We start from the raw sequence: 14,612 nt of genomic DNA on the forward strand, positions 1-14,612 counted from the left end.
TTCTGATAAAAGGACACCTTTGAGATATTCATCACTTAACATTTTTTGGTATAATCGCCACAAGGGCTTACCATGTGGAATTACCTCAGAGAGATTACAAATAAATCCCACAGCCGCATGGTCTGACCATGGGGTAAGTACTAGTTTACACCTGTAGACTTCAAAAGAAGGGGGAGCCCAGAGTCTATCTAGCCAGCTAGCTGATCTCGGGTGGCAATATGTAAATTTGACCCCGGTTTTAAATTTATGTCTATACTGCGATTTAAAGTTCTCTTCGTGACGGATTGGGAAAAAATCCAAATCATTATATACCCCCAAGGCCTTATAATCTAAACCCAGAGTCTCACTCAGAAAACGTTGGAGAGCTTTTTCCTCATTCGTTAGAGAGAGAATCCTGCCTGCAACCTTGGAGAAGCCGCTGCCAGTCTGTGAAGACAATTCTGAGCTAGGCAGACCAATGGTCTGACTCAGTATATGGCAGTTTCCTATGTTCCTAAGCATTTCCCCACTGCGCCACTTAAGGTGTACTGCCTGATAAATGCATCTCTAGGCAGTGTAAATGATAATATCTAAATCATCAAAGTAGGTTGTGAAACCAAACACGGTTTAAAGTAGGTTGTGAAACCAAACACGGCATGGCACCACAGGCGGGGTTCCAGTGCCTACATGCACCACTGTACTACCAATCTCAAGTTTTGTAGCTGTTCTACATTTGAAGAGAATTACAAGATGTATCCAACCCTTCCCCTAGAGCCGATGCCAAAGATGGGGTTTTTTTTTGCACGTGTATGCACTTGCTATAGACAGTGTTTGGTACCAATTTAAGAACCAATGGTTATGTGGTGCAATTGTGAGAAACTGTAGCCCTGTTCAGACTGTGGGGGAGAACACACTGTACATGATTACAGCATGTAAAGGGGGAATAGCAGCCCTGTCTCCTACATAGCAATCACCCTCCCACCAGCATTCGGAGCCAGTGTGGTGTAGTGGTTAGAGTGCTGGACTAAGACCAGGGAGACCCGAGTTCAAATCCCCATTCAGCCATGAGACTTGCTGGGTGACTCTGGGCCTGTCACTTCTCTCTCAGCCTAACCTACTTCACAGGGTTGTTGTGAGGAGACACTCAAGTATGTAGTACACCGCTCTGGGCTCCTTGGAGGAAGAGTGGGATATAAAGAGAGAGAGAGAGAGAGAGAGAGAGAGAGAGTGTGTGTGTGTGTGTGTGTGTGTGTGTGTGTGTGTGTGTTCTTTTCTTGCCCATTTACAGGCTGGGACACCTTGGCCTGCTTATTACAAAAGCAGGCACTATCATGCTTATGGCATTTGCATCTTCAGAAAAATGCCTGTAACCATGAAGAGCATGGGCAGCAGGAGGAGTGACGCACCAGGCATGGGACTTACATTCCCACTTTGGACACTGTAATGGCGTACATGATTTTCTCCTCCACCATCTAAACAGGGCTATAATGATGGTTAGTGTCACTGGCTGACATCTTAACTAATGCTGCATGCATGCTTCTTCGAACAACAGTGTCCATGCAACACTAGCCCTTGAGCTTCCAAAGCACGGGCGCTCTTGTACAACCTTTTCAGAACTCTCCCCCGGCTCCAGAAGTGCTCTGTTTCTGCTGCTTTTGAGTACTTCTGGCGGGGGAGGGAAAGTCACATTTTTGAGCAAGAGCACCCTGCACTTCAGAAGCACAGGGTCTAGATTGGGGACTAGTACTGTGTGGATGCTGTCGCTTGAAGCATGCACGCAGCTTTAGTCAGAATGGCAACCGCTGTTTGTTCTTCTTTTGTTCCTTTTAAAGCTTTTCTTGCCTAGCATAGAGTGCTGACTAGCTTAGGCCCAGATACAGTATCTGCCATAGTATTAGAAGTCTAAGAACAGTGTTCTCGCTACATAACCAAATGTTGCTGGTATATTTCACATTGATAAGTTTAGCTACTTCTATTTTTAGTTACAGCTTGAAGAAAAGAAGTTGGATCAGACTTAAGAGATGCCTAAAATAGAAACAAAACTCAAGAATGCAAAACAAGCTGTCATGCAGAGCAGATCATAAATGCTATACATCATGCAAGCCTCAGGGGCACAGCCCCTCTGGACACAGAGACATTTATGTCTTCCTAGTTATCTTCACAGTGTGCAGAGCATTTACCCCAGAGTATTACAATACTTTATTCAATTCCCACCAAGTTTTACTACTTTCTTTATTTGGAAAAATGAGAACTTGTAGGCACGTACTGGAAAATAAGTTTAATTATTTTTATAGTTTAATACTACTCCTGCTCAGAATGAAATCGTCACTACTTACTACTGAATGCAACCAAGGACATTTCTGAGGGCAGAGTGTGGCATTACCATCTCAAGAAGCTTCACCTGGACTTACCTGCTCTTTCGCCCACCCCTCTGTTGGGCCTGGTTGTTACACCAGAGGGCTAATACTTCTGAATGCTGTGTGCATTCTAGAAGCAATCTGTAAGATCAGAAACACATCACTGTCCCTCAGAGACATGTTTCCACATTTACAGAGGACTTCTGGAGTGTAAACTACTTTAGAGACCGCCTTCTTCTGTATGATCCCCATCACTCGTTGAGGTCATCTGGAGAGGTCCGTCTCCAGTTACCACCAGTATGTCTGGTGGCAACTCGGAACCGGGCCTTTTCTGTAGCTCCTCCTGGTCTATGGTATGCACTCCCAGCAGATATCCACAGTTTAGGCTCACTGTCGGCCTTTAAGAGAGCCCTAAAAACTTATTTGTTTGGCCTGGCCTTCCAAGGCTTGTAAAGTGTTGTTTTTAAAAAGTATTTTAATTGGTTTTAATTGGTTTTATATTGTTTTTAGTACTGTGTGTTTTTATGTCTTTTTAAAAGTTGTTGTACACCGCCCAGAGCCTCTGGATGGGGCGATTTATAAATGTAATTGATTAATTAATAAGCAAGCTATGCTTGCAAGTCTTCACCCTCAGGCACAACAGTGCAAATGCTAGGGGGCGGGGGAAGGGACTGTTTGTATCTAACCCTTGGCTAAGGAAGGAGACATCTGACTCTGATATAACTGTATATCAGGCAGCTATTGGTCCCAGAGATAGCCAGCATATCTCAGCCATCCTACCAGGAATTACCATTCGGTTGAGCTCCTTCCTTCTCCTTTTTTGTTAGTTCGGGTTTGGCAATGTTAATGTTTCACTTGTCATAGCGAATCTTTTATGGTTCCAGGGGAACCCTCACACTATGGGGAGTGTGACTAGTATTAGATCAGGACCACTGAACATTTAGATGTTGTCTCCAATTCTATTACCATGATGACTGAATACTTCAGTGCTCATATAGATAACTCTATTGAAGCATTAGCCAATTTATACTGGATCTACCGTGCCAGTATAATTATATCAAGATTATGTGGACAAAATTTTTCTTCTATGAATGGTGCTTAATTTTTTTAAAAATTAAAACTTTATTAGTTTTTCCCTTTAAAATACAAAGACAGGTAGGTATCATATTGGTGATTAGGTAAATTGAACCCTTCAGGTAAACACATTCTAAGGATTCTATTCAAAACTGATGTAAGATCCTTAATGGTCAATCTCAGTCAAATCCTAAAGGTGCCTTTATTCATGATGCTCGTAAATCACATTTTATCTGTATTCCAATCAGTTCAGCCAATTTATTCTTGAATTTAGAGGTATGGCATACAGATGTAGTGATCACTACTTTATGGTGAGATATCAAGAAGTACGGTAGGGTAAAGTCTAAAATTACATCAACAGAGAGCAGGCTTTTGAGAAATGCTTTCAAGGACACCCCACCAGGGTCCACAGATATCTAACACCTGAATCTTTACTATACCTGAGATATATACTTAAGAACATAAGAAAGCTCTGCTGGATCAGGCCTAAGGCCCATCCAGTCCTGCATCCTGTTTCACACAGTGGCCCATCAGATGCCTCTGAGAAGCACACAGGCAAGAGCTGAGGGCATGCCCTCTCTCCTATTGCTATTCCCCTGCAACTGATATTTAGAAGTATCTTGCCTCCTGAAGCCGGAGGTGGCCCAAGACTAGTAGCCATTGGTAGACCTGTCCTCAATGAATTTATCTAAACCCCTCTTAAAGCCATCCAGGCTGTTGGCTGTCACCACATCTTGTGGCAGAGAATTGTGGAAACTTCATCGACCACCTTTTAGTTTTGCTTGTGAACTGTCACCTGCATATTATAAATCTGTTCCCAAAACTAGGAAGTGGGATAAAACCTGTTCTAATCAGTTCATTACTATGGAAGTGCCTATTCCCATAGAATCTGAATGGTTTGATTAGGACTACAGAGTCACCAAGAAGAAATTTAAGTTAGCCGCTAAGACACTAAAAACAAGCTAACACACCACTGGTTGTGCAAACTGTCGTTAAACTCAAAGGGAATACAAGCCTTTCCTGCAAGCTAGAACACACATTTATAAAATAAATTTTGTAAGTGTGAATGTGAGCATGAACATGTGTGAATCACATGTAGTCTAAATTTTACTATACAGGACAAAAGTTGTAAGAATTTCTGGAATTCAGAATCACAAGAGTTCAAAGAAACCTTGAAGACCTTCTAGTCCAACTTCCTGCTGAGCGTAGGAAACTGCTGCAGCATCCCTAACAGATGGTTATCCAGCCTTTTAGAACTTTCAGCTAAGGAGAGATAGCCTGCTACTGTGCAAGGAAGATTATTCTTCTGTCAAGCAGCTCTAGCAGCTAGGGACCTCACCCGACGTCTAACGTAAATCTGCGTTCTTGTAATTTCAATTTTGGTTCTAATCCTGCCCTCAAGAACAACAAAGAACAAGTTGGTTCCTTCTTCTGTGTGTCAACACGTCATGTATTTGAAGATGGCTTTCATATCCCCCACTTTAGTCTTCTCTGTTTGATCCAAGAGTAGCTTTCTACACAATTGATGGAGAACTTTCATGGACCAAATTCTACAACTGTCATGTTGCTTGCAGATGGGTGGAACTAAATCTTTAACTGTAAAGTAAAGTGTGCCGTCGAGTCGGTGTTGACTCCTGGCGCCCACAGAGCCCTGTGGTTTTCTTTGGTAGAATACAGGAGGGCAGGGGCGTAGCAAGATTGGAATGGGCCCAGAGACAAGATTTTAAAATGGGCCCCCCCCCACTCAAAGTCCAGGGCCTCCGCACACCCCAGGCCCCCAAGGATTTAAGTCTGATATTCCAAAATAAGTATGCTGCCTGCAAATACATTTCACTGAATACACACACGCACACATCACAATATATAGTGATATACATTGAGTACTATACATTTGTTTTACTTTTAATGCCTAGAACACACTAGAAAGATGAATGATTAAAATGGATCCCTCGCTGCAGATTAGCAAAGGAGACTTTCAACCATGCAGGGTGAGCCTATGTTTGTTTTCTCAGAATTCTGAACAAATTCAGTCAAGTTCGATTCCAGGAGATTTTTCACAGGAGGCTTTTAAAGCCCTTTAACACACATCTCCTCTGGAATAGAGGTGCTGCATTCACATGTTGGCCAGATTTACCCTGAAGTCCCTGCAAGTTATTGGGGAGCAGTTCACACACAAGAAAAATAAAATAAAATAAAAGCACAAGCCATGCTTCACAGTTCTCACTCAGACCTTCTGGGTTGCAAAACAACTTGAACATAAGTGCATTTATAAATGAATGAATGAATGAATGAATAAAATAAATATAACACTGTTTCTTCCAGAAGTTTTTGTAATTTTCTGCCATGAAACAAGCCACTTATAGGCCTTTTTAGATAGTTTTTTTTAAGCCAGCAAATTTTCCAAGCTGTTTCAAAATAAATATTCAGAGACTTCTCAGTCCCTCCCCCCCATATCAAAGCCCTATGGCAAGCAGATGCCTATATATGGGGGGTGGGGAAGGAAGGTAACCACAAAAAGGAGTTCACACTCTACCTGGCAGCAAGGGGTCTTCTGCTGCAGAGAACAGTGGTGGCCACTCTGGCTGCCTCCTCCTTCCTGGCTGGCTTGGGCCCTACTCGAGTTCAGGCTTCACAGAGGCCTACACCAGACCTCCGTGGAAGCCCCGCCCACCCGCCGATCAGCTGAGAGGCGGGAGAAAAGGAGCTCTTTGCAGCTTGTCTGCTGCCTCGATTGCCGGCCAGGAGAACAAGCTGGAGAGACGGCGAACAGGGCAAGTGGCTGAGGGGCCTTGGGGCTGGGCAGGGGGCAATGGGGAGTCACGTGAGGTGCCTCTGGGGGGCCCCTCCAGGCAGTGGGGCCCCCAGACAACTGTCTCCCCTTGCCCGATTGTTGTTACGCGCCTGCAGGAGGGGTTTACCATTTGCCTCCTCCTGTGCAGTATGAGAGGATACCTTTCAGCATCTTCCTATATTGCTGCTGCCTGATAGAGCTTTCTCCCATAGTCTGGGAAACATACCCGCAGGAATTTGAACCGGCAACCTCTGGCTTGGTAGTCAAGCCATTTCCCTGCTGCGCCATTAGGTGGCTTCTCTTTAATTGTATTTATACTTTAAATAAACTTTATACATAGATCTGCAGCCTTACAAACAAGGTGGCTGGCTACAGGATGCAGTTAATAAGGATGCATCCCGGATCCCTTCCTTTTCAACTATTCCATAAATGATGTGGTGACTGAATCAAAAGAAGACAAATTCTTTCCTGCAAAGTTGGTAGCAGGAATATTTCATTGTACTTTATTCTGATGATAGGATGCTACTGATATCCTGTGCACACTTCAGCTTGCATATGTCACTTGCAGCTCTAGCTCTCTTTTGTAATCACAGTCAGCTTACAATAAACTATGACAAAATGCATGTTGTAGTCTTTGGACACAATTCCCCTAGGCATACTAGGGGAAAGATTAATGTGCATAACATTAAGCAAGTTCACTTATCTAAAGGATGGCTTAATCACATTCAAGCTACCCAACTGAAGTTGGCGTGAACAGTATCAGGGCACTCCGTTTTAAAAATTGCATTATGGTTAGCAGATTCCACCCATTCTGTAGATTTTGAAGCAAAAGCTTCATTCTCAAGCTAAGCCTAGTGCCAAGGATTGGGTCAATATTAGTGTATTGATCTGGAAGTTTTCCAAAATAAAGCTTATCAGATCCCTCTTGGAAACTCCACAGAGTATGAATACGGTGCCAGCTGTAGACTAAATTAAATTCTGGTTCCCTTCCTCTTCAGCTATTTCATAAAAGATATGACAACTGAAATAAAAGATGACAATCTATTTTCCCTAAAGTTCGTAACGGGAGTGTCTGCATTGTCAGAGCTGAAACCAGTATAAGCCTCCTGGGAGTTAAATTACATCTGTATTCCTTTATTTTATTTATTTATTTGATTGATTGATTGATTGATTGATTGATTGATTGATTGATTGATTGATTGATTGATTTCTATACCGCCCTTCCAAAAATGGCTCAGGGCAGTTTACACTGAGAAATAACAAACAAATAAGATGGAACCCTGTCCCCAAAGGGCTCACAATCTAAAAAGAAACATAAAATTAATTAATGGAACAAACTCTTCAGTGAGTCCATTGGTTCCCATTATCTTGAGGGAAGTTCCCCCTTACTGGGAGTTCAAGCAGAAGCTGGACAGACATGAGCGTGGAACACTCAAGCTCTGGGTTTCCTGCATCAAGCAGGAAATTGGACTAAATGGCCTATAAGGTCACCTTCAAATGTGTAAAGTCTCAAAATAGATGTCCCAAAAATGTTTAAGGAGGCAAATGCTCTTTCCATACCACCAGTCAACATGGTACTAGAATATGATCCAACTGGTGCAGGCTAGTATGTTGTAATGTTTAGAGTGTTGGACTATGACTGGAGAGACCAGAGTTCAAATCCCTATTCAGCCATGAAACTCACTGAGTGACTCTGGGCCAGTCACTTCTCTCTCAGCTTAACCTACATCACAGGGTTATTGTGAGGATAAACATAACCACATTCACCACTCTGGGCTCCTTGAAAGAAGAGTGGGATATACTGTAAAGGTAAAAATAAAATGGACTACCTCATAATTCCTTTTTGTTCAAAGGCAGATTTAGCCAAATTGGAATTCAGGACTAGTGTCTCTGACACACACATCCAACATATGGACTCACTAGATAGTAATAAAATAGCACAATGGTTTGCCATGTTTAAATATGAGCACTGTTTTGGAAGATTATCTTGCTCAAATTAGTTACTACTCATTCAGAAGTATTCCTAACCTTAAAATGTTTAATGGTGTCAACAGCTGTTTTGGAAGGGGGAGTTACCTACATTCCATATTCCTGGAGTAATGCATACAATTCTGGTCACCACATCTAAAAAAGGACATTGTTGAACTGGAAAAGGTACAGAAGAGGACAACCAAGATGATCACGGGCCTAGAGCACCTTTCATATGAGGCACCTGGGGCTATTTAGTTTAGAAAAAAGACAACTGCAGAGAGACATGATAGGAGTCTATAAAATCATGCATGGTGTGGAGAAAGTGAACAGAGAGAAATTCTTCTCCCTCTCACATAACACTAGAATCAGGGGTCATCCTATGAAACTGATTGCCAGGAAATTGAGGAACAACAAACGGAGATACTTTTTCACACAACACATAATCAACTTGTGGAATTCTCTGCCACAAGATGTGGTGACAGCCAACAACCTGGTTGGCTTTAAGAGGGGTTTGGATAACTTCATGGAGGAGAGGTCTATCAACGGCTACTAGTCAGAGGGCTATAGGCCACCTCCAGCCTCAAAGGCAGGGTGCCTCCAAGGACCAGTTGCAGGGGAGTAACAGGAGGAGAGAGGGCATGCCCTCAACTCCTGCCTGTAGGCTTCCAGTGGCATCTCTTGCGCCACTGTGTGAAACAGGATGCTGGACTAGATGGGCCTTGGGCCTGATCCAGCAGGGCTGTTCTTATGTTCATATATCATCTATGTTTTTGAGCCACAAAATAAAATTGAGGATCTTGTGCATTAGCCTTGAAAATACCCCATTTACATCTATAGGAAACTAACTTTCATTTCAGCTGCTGTCAGGAAGGGGGAAATGGTCAGACATTTAACATACTAGCTGACACCCTAATTGGTGCAGTACCAGTGTTTCTGAAGAGTTCAGGACCAACATTGCATTGCTACTAGTGTGTGTATGCAGAGCAGTATGCAGTGCACACAGAGTGAGCATGCACATGCACAGTGCATGTGTGGAGCTAGTGCCATCAATTACTTTTTGGTTTTGCCCGCATATCTCTCCCGGCTCAATAACTTTGATATACATAACTGACCAGAGAGTGACCACTTGCCCCTGTTTTTGACTTCTTTGGCACACAACGTGCCTCCACCTGTGATGTGCTATAATTTGGAAGCCATTAGTCAAGACAAAAAGCGCCTTAGATGGAGCTTTAATCTCAGTGAGAAAATTATGGTTCTGTTAAATTCCAAGCAGATGCTGAATTCAAGCATCTTGCAATGCAACCTAGTTCGGGCATTTATGACATTTTTGTCAACATTACCTGTGTTTTAAACTCTCAACTGACTACTGTAGGTCAAACGCAGAGGAACCACATAAAGAAGGGATGGTTTGATCAGAATTATAGAACTAAGAGTCAAGCCTTAAGAAAGCTTCAGAGAAGAGTAAGGGAGAATAGGTCTGATTCTTTTATTCAGTTATTAATACAATTCCACTCCCAACATAATCAACTGTTAAAATCTAAGCAGCTTATTCATTATAATGATCAATGGAGAGTGCTTGGCCTCAGTATAATTCAAAAAAAATATGAGAGGAAATTCTGGGAATTAGTGGCTAATGACACTCATATGTACACCACCATGCCTGATGCACATATTTCAGCAGAGGACTGGTTCCAGCACTTTCCTGCTATTTATAGCTGTCCCCAGTGTGAGTTAACAACAGAACATATAGACCCCAATACATTACCAAAGTGGCCAGTTGTTATGGAATCAGAGTATAAGCAGCTGATTCTTACCCTGACCCTTGGAAAAGCTCCTAGAGAAAACATGGTGCCCTCCTGAGGTATAAGTGCTGATGTTCATTGGTGGGCCCCCATTCTTGCTAGACTTTTTCAGAAATCGGTAACACATATGTTATACCTTCTTTCCAATTATAAGGAATTATATACCCACATTTCAAAAGGTAATAGACAGGAACCTTCTCATTATTGCCCAGTCTCCTAGACATTTCCTCCAAGTTGTATGCTCAACATCTTTTGAACAAGATGGAGGACTGGGAGGAATTGATAAAAATCTTTTATCCAGAGCGGGCAAGAACACAGAAAGCTGCCACATACTGAATCAGACCATTGGTCTATCTAGCTCAGTATTGTCTTCACAGACTGGCAGCGGCTTCTCCAAGGTTGCAGGCAGAAATCTCTCTCAGCCCTCTCTGGGAGAAACCAGGGAGGGAACTTGAAACCTTCCCAGAGCGGCTTCATCCCCTGAGGGGAATATCTTATAGTGCTCAGACATCAAGTCTCCCATTCATATACAACCGTGGTAGACCCTGCTTAGCTAAGGGGACAAGTCATGCTTGCTACCACAAGACTCAGCTCTCCTCTCCTCAGAATTTTGTAAATGTCATAATGCAATAGACCACTGTCTCACTCTAAAGGCCCTAGTTCAGAAATATACTAGCAGCCACAAGAAACAACTTTATGTTGCATTAACTGACTTCACAAAGCTTCTTTCCCCCTTCACTTAGAAGGTGCAAAATCTCAATTTTGATCTATGCCTATGATGTGGCACTTATCTCCTGTGCTGAGATTGGCCTCCAGAGAATGTTAGTCAAATTGGCCAATTATTGTGAAAAGGAGAAACTGAAGATAAATCATAACAAAATAAAAGTAATAGTCTCTGATAGTAGTAACAACCACCATAGGTGGTCAATTAATACCCAACAATGCTCCTCTTTCAAATATCTGGGTATTTCCTTCCATAAGTCTCTTGCATGGAAGGCACATGCAACTGCTTGTCATTCAGTGGGGGCCATTTTGCAGTTTTTCTACTCTAAAGGAGGGCAGTTAATAGCCCCTGCACTCAAAATATTCCAGGATAAGGCGATATCACAGATATTGTACAGTGTTGAAATTTGGGAGTGGGATGTGAAGGTTATTGCCCAGCTGGAAATAGTCCAAAACAATTGCCCAAGGAAGATTTTGGGCCTTCCCTATTCCTGCTGCCTATCTAAGAATGGAGATAGAACTACCTTCAATCTCCATTAGAGTCCATAAAGCATTGTATTTCAAGAAACTAGACAGCCTCCCAGAACACTAGTTAAATTTTGTTATTCACATTTTGTGGGTGGGAATCAATGAACCATAGGCGGAACAGGGGGGGGCAGGCAGGGCACGTGCCCTAGGCGCAACTGAGGTGGGGCCGCCACGCCAGTTCCTGCCACCCCCACCCCATTGCCCACCTGCCCAGCCCCAGGGCCCCTCAGCCACTTGCCTCCAGCTCAGGCCTAGGATCGGAGCAGCCTGCAAACTGCAGAGCTCTTCTCTCCCTGCCTCTCAGCTGATTGGTAGGTGGGCGGGGCTTCCAGAGAGGCCTCCAAGTAGGCCTCCCTGAAGCCTGAAAGTCAGGAAGGAGGCTGGCAGAGCTCCCTGCAGCAGACCAGACCATCCAGCACAGCTTTTGCAAGGTAGGCTGTGAATTCCTTTTTGTGGCTACCCCGTATATAGGGATCTGCTTTCCATAGGGCTTTGATATGAGTGGTGGGGCGAGACTGAGAAGTCTCTGAATATTTAATTTAAAACAGACTGAAAAATGTGCTGGCTTTAAAAACAAAAACTATCTAAGGCCTATAAGTGGCTTGTTTCATGTCAGAAAATTACAAAAACTTCTGGAACAAATATTTATTTATTCATTCATTCTTTCATTCATTTATAAATGCACTTATGTTCAAGTTGTTTTGCAACCCAGAAAGTCTGAGTGAGAACTGTGAAGCATGTGTTGTGCTTTTATTTTATTTTATTTTTCTTGTGTGTGAACTGCTCTCCAATAACTTGCAGGGACTTCAGGGTAAATCTGGCCAACATGTGAATGCAGCACCTCCATTACAGAGGAGATGTGTGTTAAAGCACTTTAAAAGCCTCGTGTGAAAAATCTCCTGGAATCAAACTTTACTTAATTTGTTCAGAATTCTGAGAAAACAAACATAGGCTCACCCTGCATGGTTGAAAGTCTCCTTTGCTAATCTGCAGCGAGGGGGGCCATTTTAATAATGAGCGTTGCTAGTGTGTTCTAGGCATTAAAAGTAGCACAAATATATAGTACTCAATGTATATCACTATATACTGTGAAGTGTGCATGTGTGTATTCAGTGAAATGTATTTCCAGGCAGCATACTTATTTTGGAATATCAGACGTAAATCCTTGGGGGCCTGGGATGTGTGGAGGCCCTGGACTTTGAGGGGCTGGGGGCCCATTTTAAAATCTCATCTTGGCCCATTCCAACTTTGCTATGCCCCTGGCGGTCACTACACATGGGTTTCTGCACAACACCTGCACAGAAGAAACTTCCATGTAGAAAATGTGTCTCTTGTAAATTGACCCTGAATTTTCCATCCATGACTGGGATATTTGAGAGTTAGAGTCAATAATAAAAGAACAGCACACTGCTTGTGACAGGAAGGGGCAAATTACAATGATTTCTTAGTCTGGCAGGGGCTGGTTTTGGCCCTGGCAGAACTTGGCTGTCTGCTCCTGTTGCAAATGCCTCTGTCTAGTGTGGCAAACTAATGCATCCTCCTCCCTCTTGGTGTCAAAGTAAGCACTGGTGTGGTGAATGCACATATACCCCATCATGAGCCAACAGTCATCATAAGACAAAGGCTGGCAGGAATCATTCACTGGTTTATAGACCCCCACCCCCCCACCACCAACAACTTCTTCTTCCCCTATTTTGCTAGTGGCTATTTGGGCAGGTGATCCTCTAGGACAAAGTCATGTGTTTTTTTAAAAAAAGAATGAGATGAGACAGAGAAAATGACACTTGGAATCCTCACATAACTCCTGACTGTTGTTCTAAGTCTTTTACAGAGATGGCTCATTTTTTCAGGTTTTGATCAACAACCATGTCTAGATGGTACAGTGTTCCTTTTAACAAGGATTTCCAGATATTGTTGACTACAAGTCCCATCATTCCTGTTTGGACAGGGACGCAATTTCAGTGCCCTAGGCGCTATTTTCCCTAGTTATGCCTCTGCAATGAACCAAACCTCTTTCTCATATCCTACAGTTGTGCTCCCTGCCTCCAGTGAGGGAAATTTAGACCTTTGAGCAGAAAAAATATTAGCTATCAGCTCCTTGAACAGGATGCAAGTAGAGATGCTGCTATGGTGCAATCTTCAAAGCTTTCACTTTGGTACCACTATTATAAGAGACACAGATGTTTCTCACAGTATCAGGCTAACTTTACCTATGCATAACTGAGAAAGGCTTTGACGATTTTATGCTTCAACGGCATATCTTGAAGGGAGATTCTGCAAACTTCCAATGGAACAGCACCTTTGCCCCTGTGATGCTGACCAAGTGGAAGACACTGAGGTGCTTCACACAATACGTGTGAAGCACCTGAGGGGGTTCTGCAGGGAGAGCAGGCTTAGCCCGCTCTCCCCACAGACGAGCAGCCACTCGTAGCTGGGCGGCCGGAACTAGGCAGTTACGGAGTCATCGGGGGCCACACGGCCCTCGGAAGTTCCAGGGTGGCCTGCGCGAGCACACAGGGCATCCTGGAGAGGCTCAGGAGGCTGCTGGCAGCTTCCCAGCCAGGGGTCTACTCATGTGTTACCACGCATCGTGGCAACACACAAGCAACAAAATGAGGTTAACGGAGCACTTGTTCCATTAACCTCATTTAAGGGGAGGGTGGTTTAGGTGGGCTAGCCGCCTTGGGAGCACTGGGCTCACCTGCGAGTCTGGTGGTTCCCACGACCACTGGAAAGCAAGCTAAGCTCCCTTAGCCGCTTTCCAGTGATCATGGGAATAGCTTCATTATCTACTGTGTTTTATATTGCCCCATTTATGATGTGATTGGGGGGGAAAGCTGGGACAAATTATAGATAAATTTAAGGGTTTGGATGCGGAATGTCTGACATCTTCTTGCGGATGTATTTCTATATGTCAGCTGCCAAGCTGACACCTTTGCCTTATTTTCTTTTAAGCTCAGAAAGCAATTTATAGCTGCCATGCTCTGGCCTGAATTGTAGCATTGGTTTTAGTTAAATAGACTGTTGAAGTAACTTTATGGAGTGCTAGGTTTTTATTTTATGTCATGTTTTATGCTATGCCTTATATGTCTTATCAATTGTAATAAAGCTATTCATTCATTCAGTATACTGAATGAATGAATAGCTTTATTACAATTGATGATAAGACATATAAGCAAACTGATAGTACTACATTCAGATAAGAATTTTGCCATTTTGTAGCAGCATCTAGGAAACAGCCAGAAGTAAACTTAACAGCAGCCACACAAGATCTGGCAACATTAAAAGTGATGGAAGATTTCTTATCTGCAAGAAGTATGGCATAAAATTCAGTAGTTCAGTGAGGAAAGTGTGATCACAGGGGAATAAAGAAATTACACCAACTAT

General features: G+C 43.1%; 1 protein-coding gene across 5 annotated transcripts in view; it reads right to left on the reverse strand.

Moving 5' to 3' along the window:
* Nucleotides 1-14,612, reverse strand: part of VWA8 (von Willebrand factor A domain containing 8) — a 221,619-nt gene that overhangs the window by 191,107 nt on the left and 15,900 nt on the right. Inside the window, exon 1 of one of the 5 annotated variants that reach the window (XM_053308216.1) lies at nt 5,944-6,005. The exons of the other annotated variants lie outside the window; for them this stretch is intronic. The gene's annotated coding sequence lies outside the window, so the exon portion shown is untranslated. Of the gene's footprint in view, nt 1-5,943; nt 6,006-14,612 lie in introns of those variants that run through there. 5 annotated transcript variants of the gene reach the window in all.

The sequence above is a fragment of the Hemicordylus capensis genome, chromosome 3 (genome assembly GCF_027244095.1).
Source record: "Hemicordylus capensis ecotype Gifberg chromosome 3, rHemCap1.1.pri, whole genome shotgun sequence".
Classification (NCBI taxonomy): Eukaryota; Metazoa; Chordata; class Lepidosauria; order Squamata; family Cordylidae; genus Hemicordylus; species Hemicordylus capensis.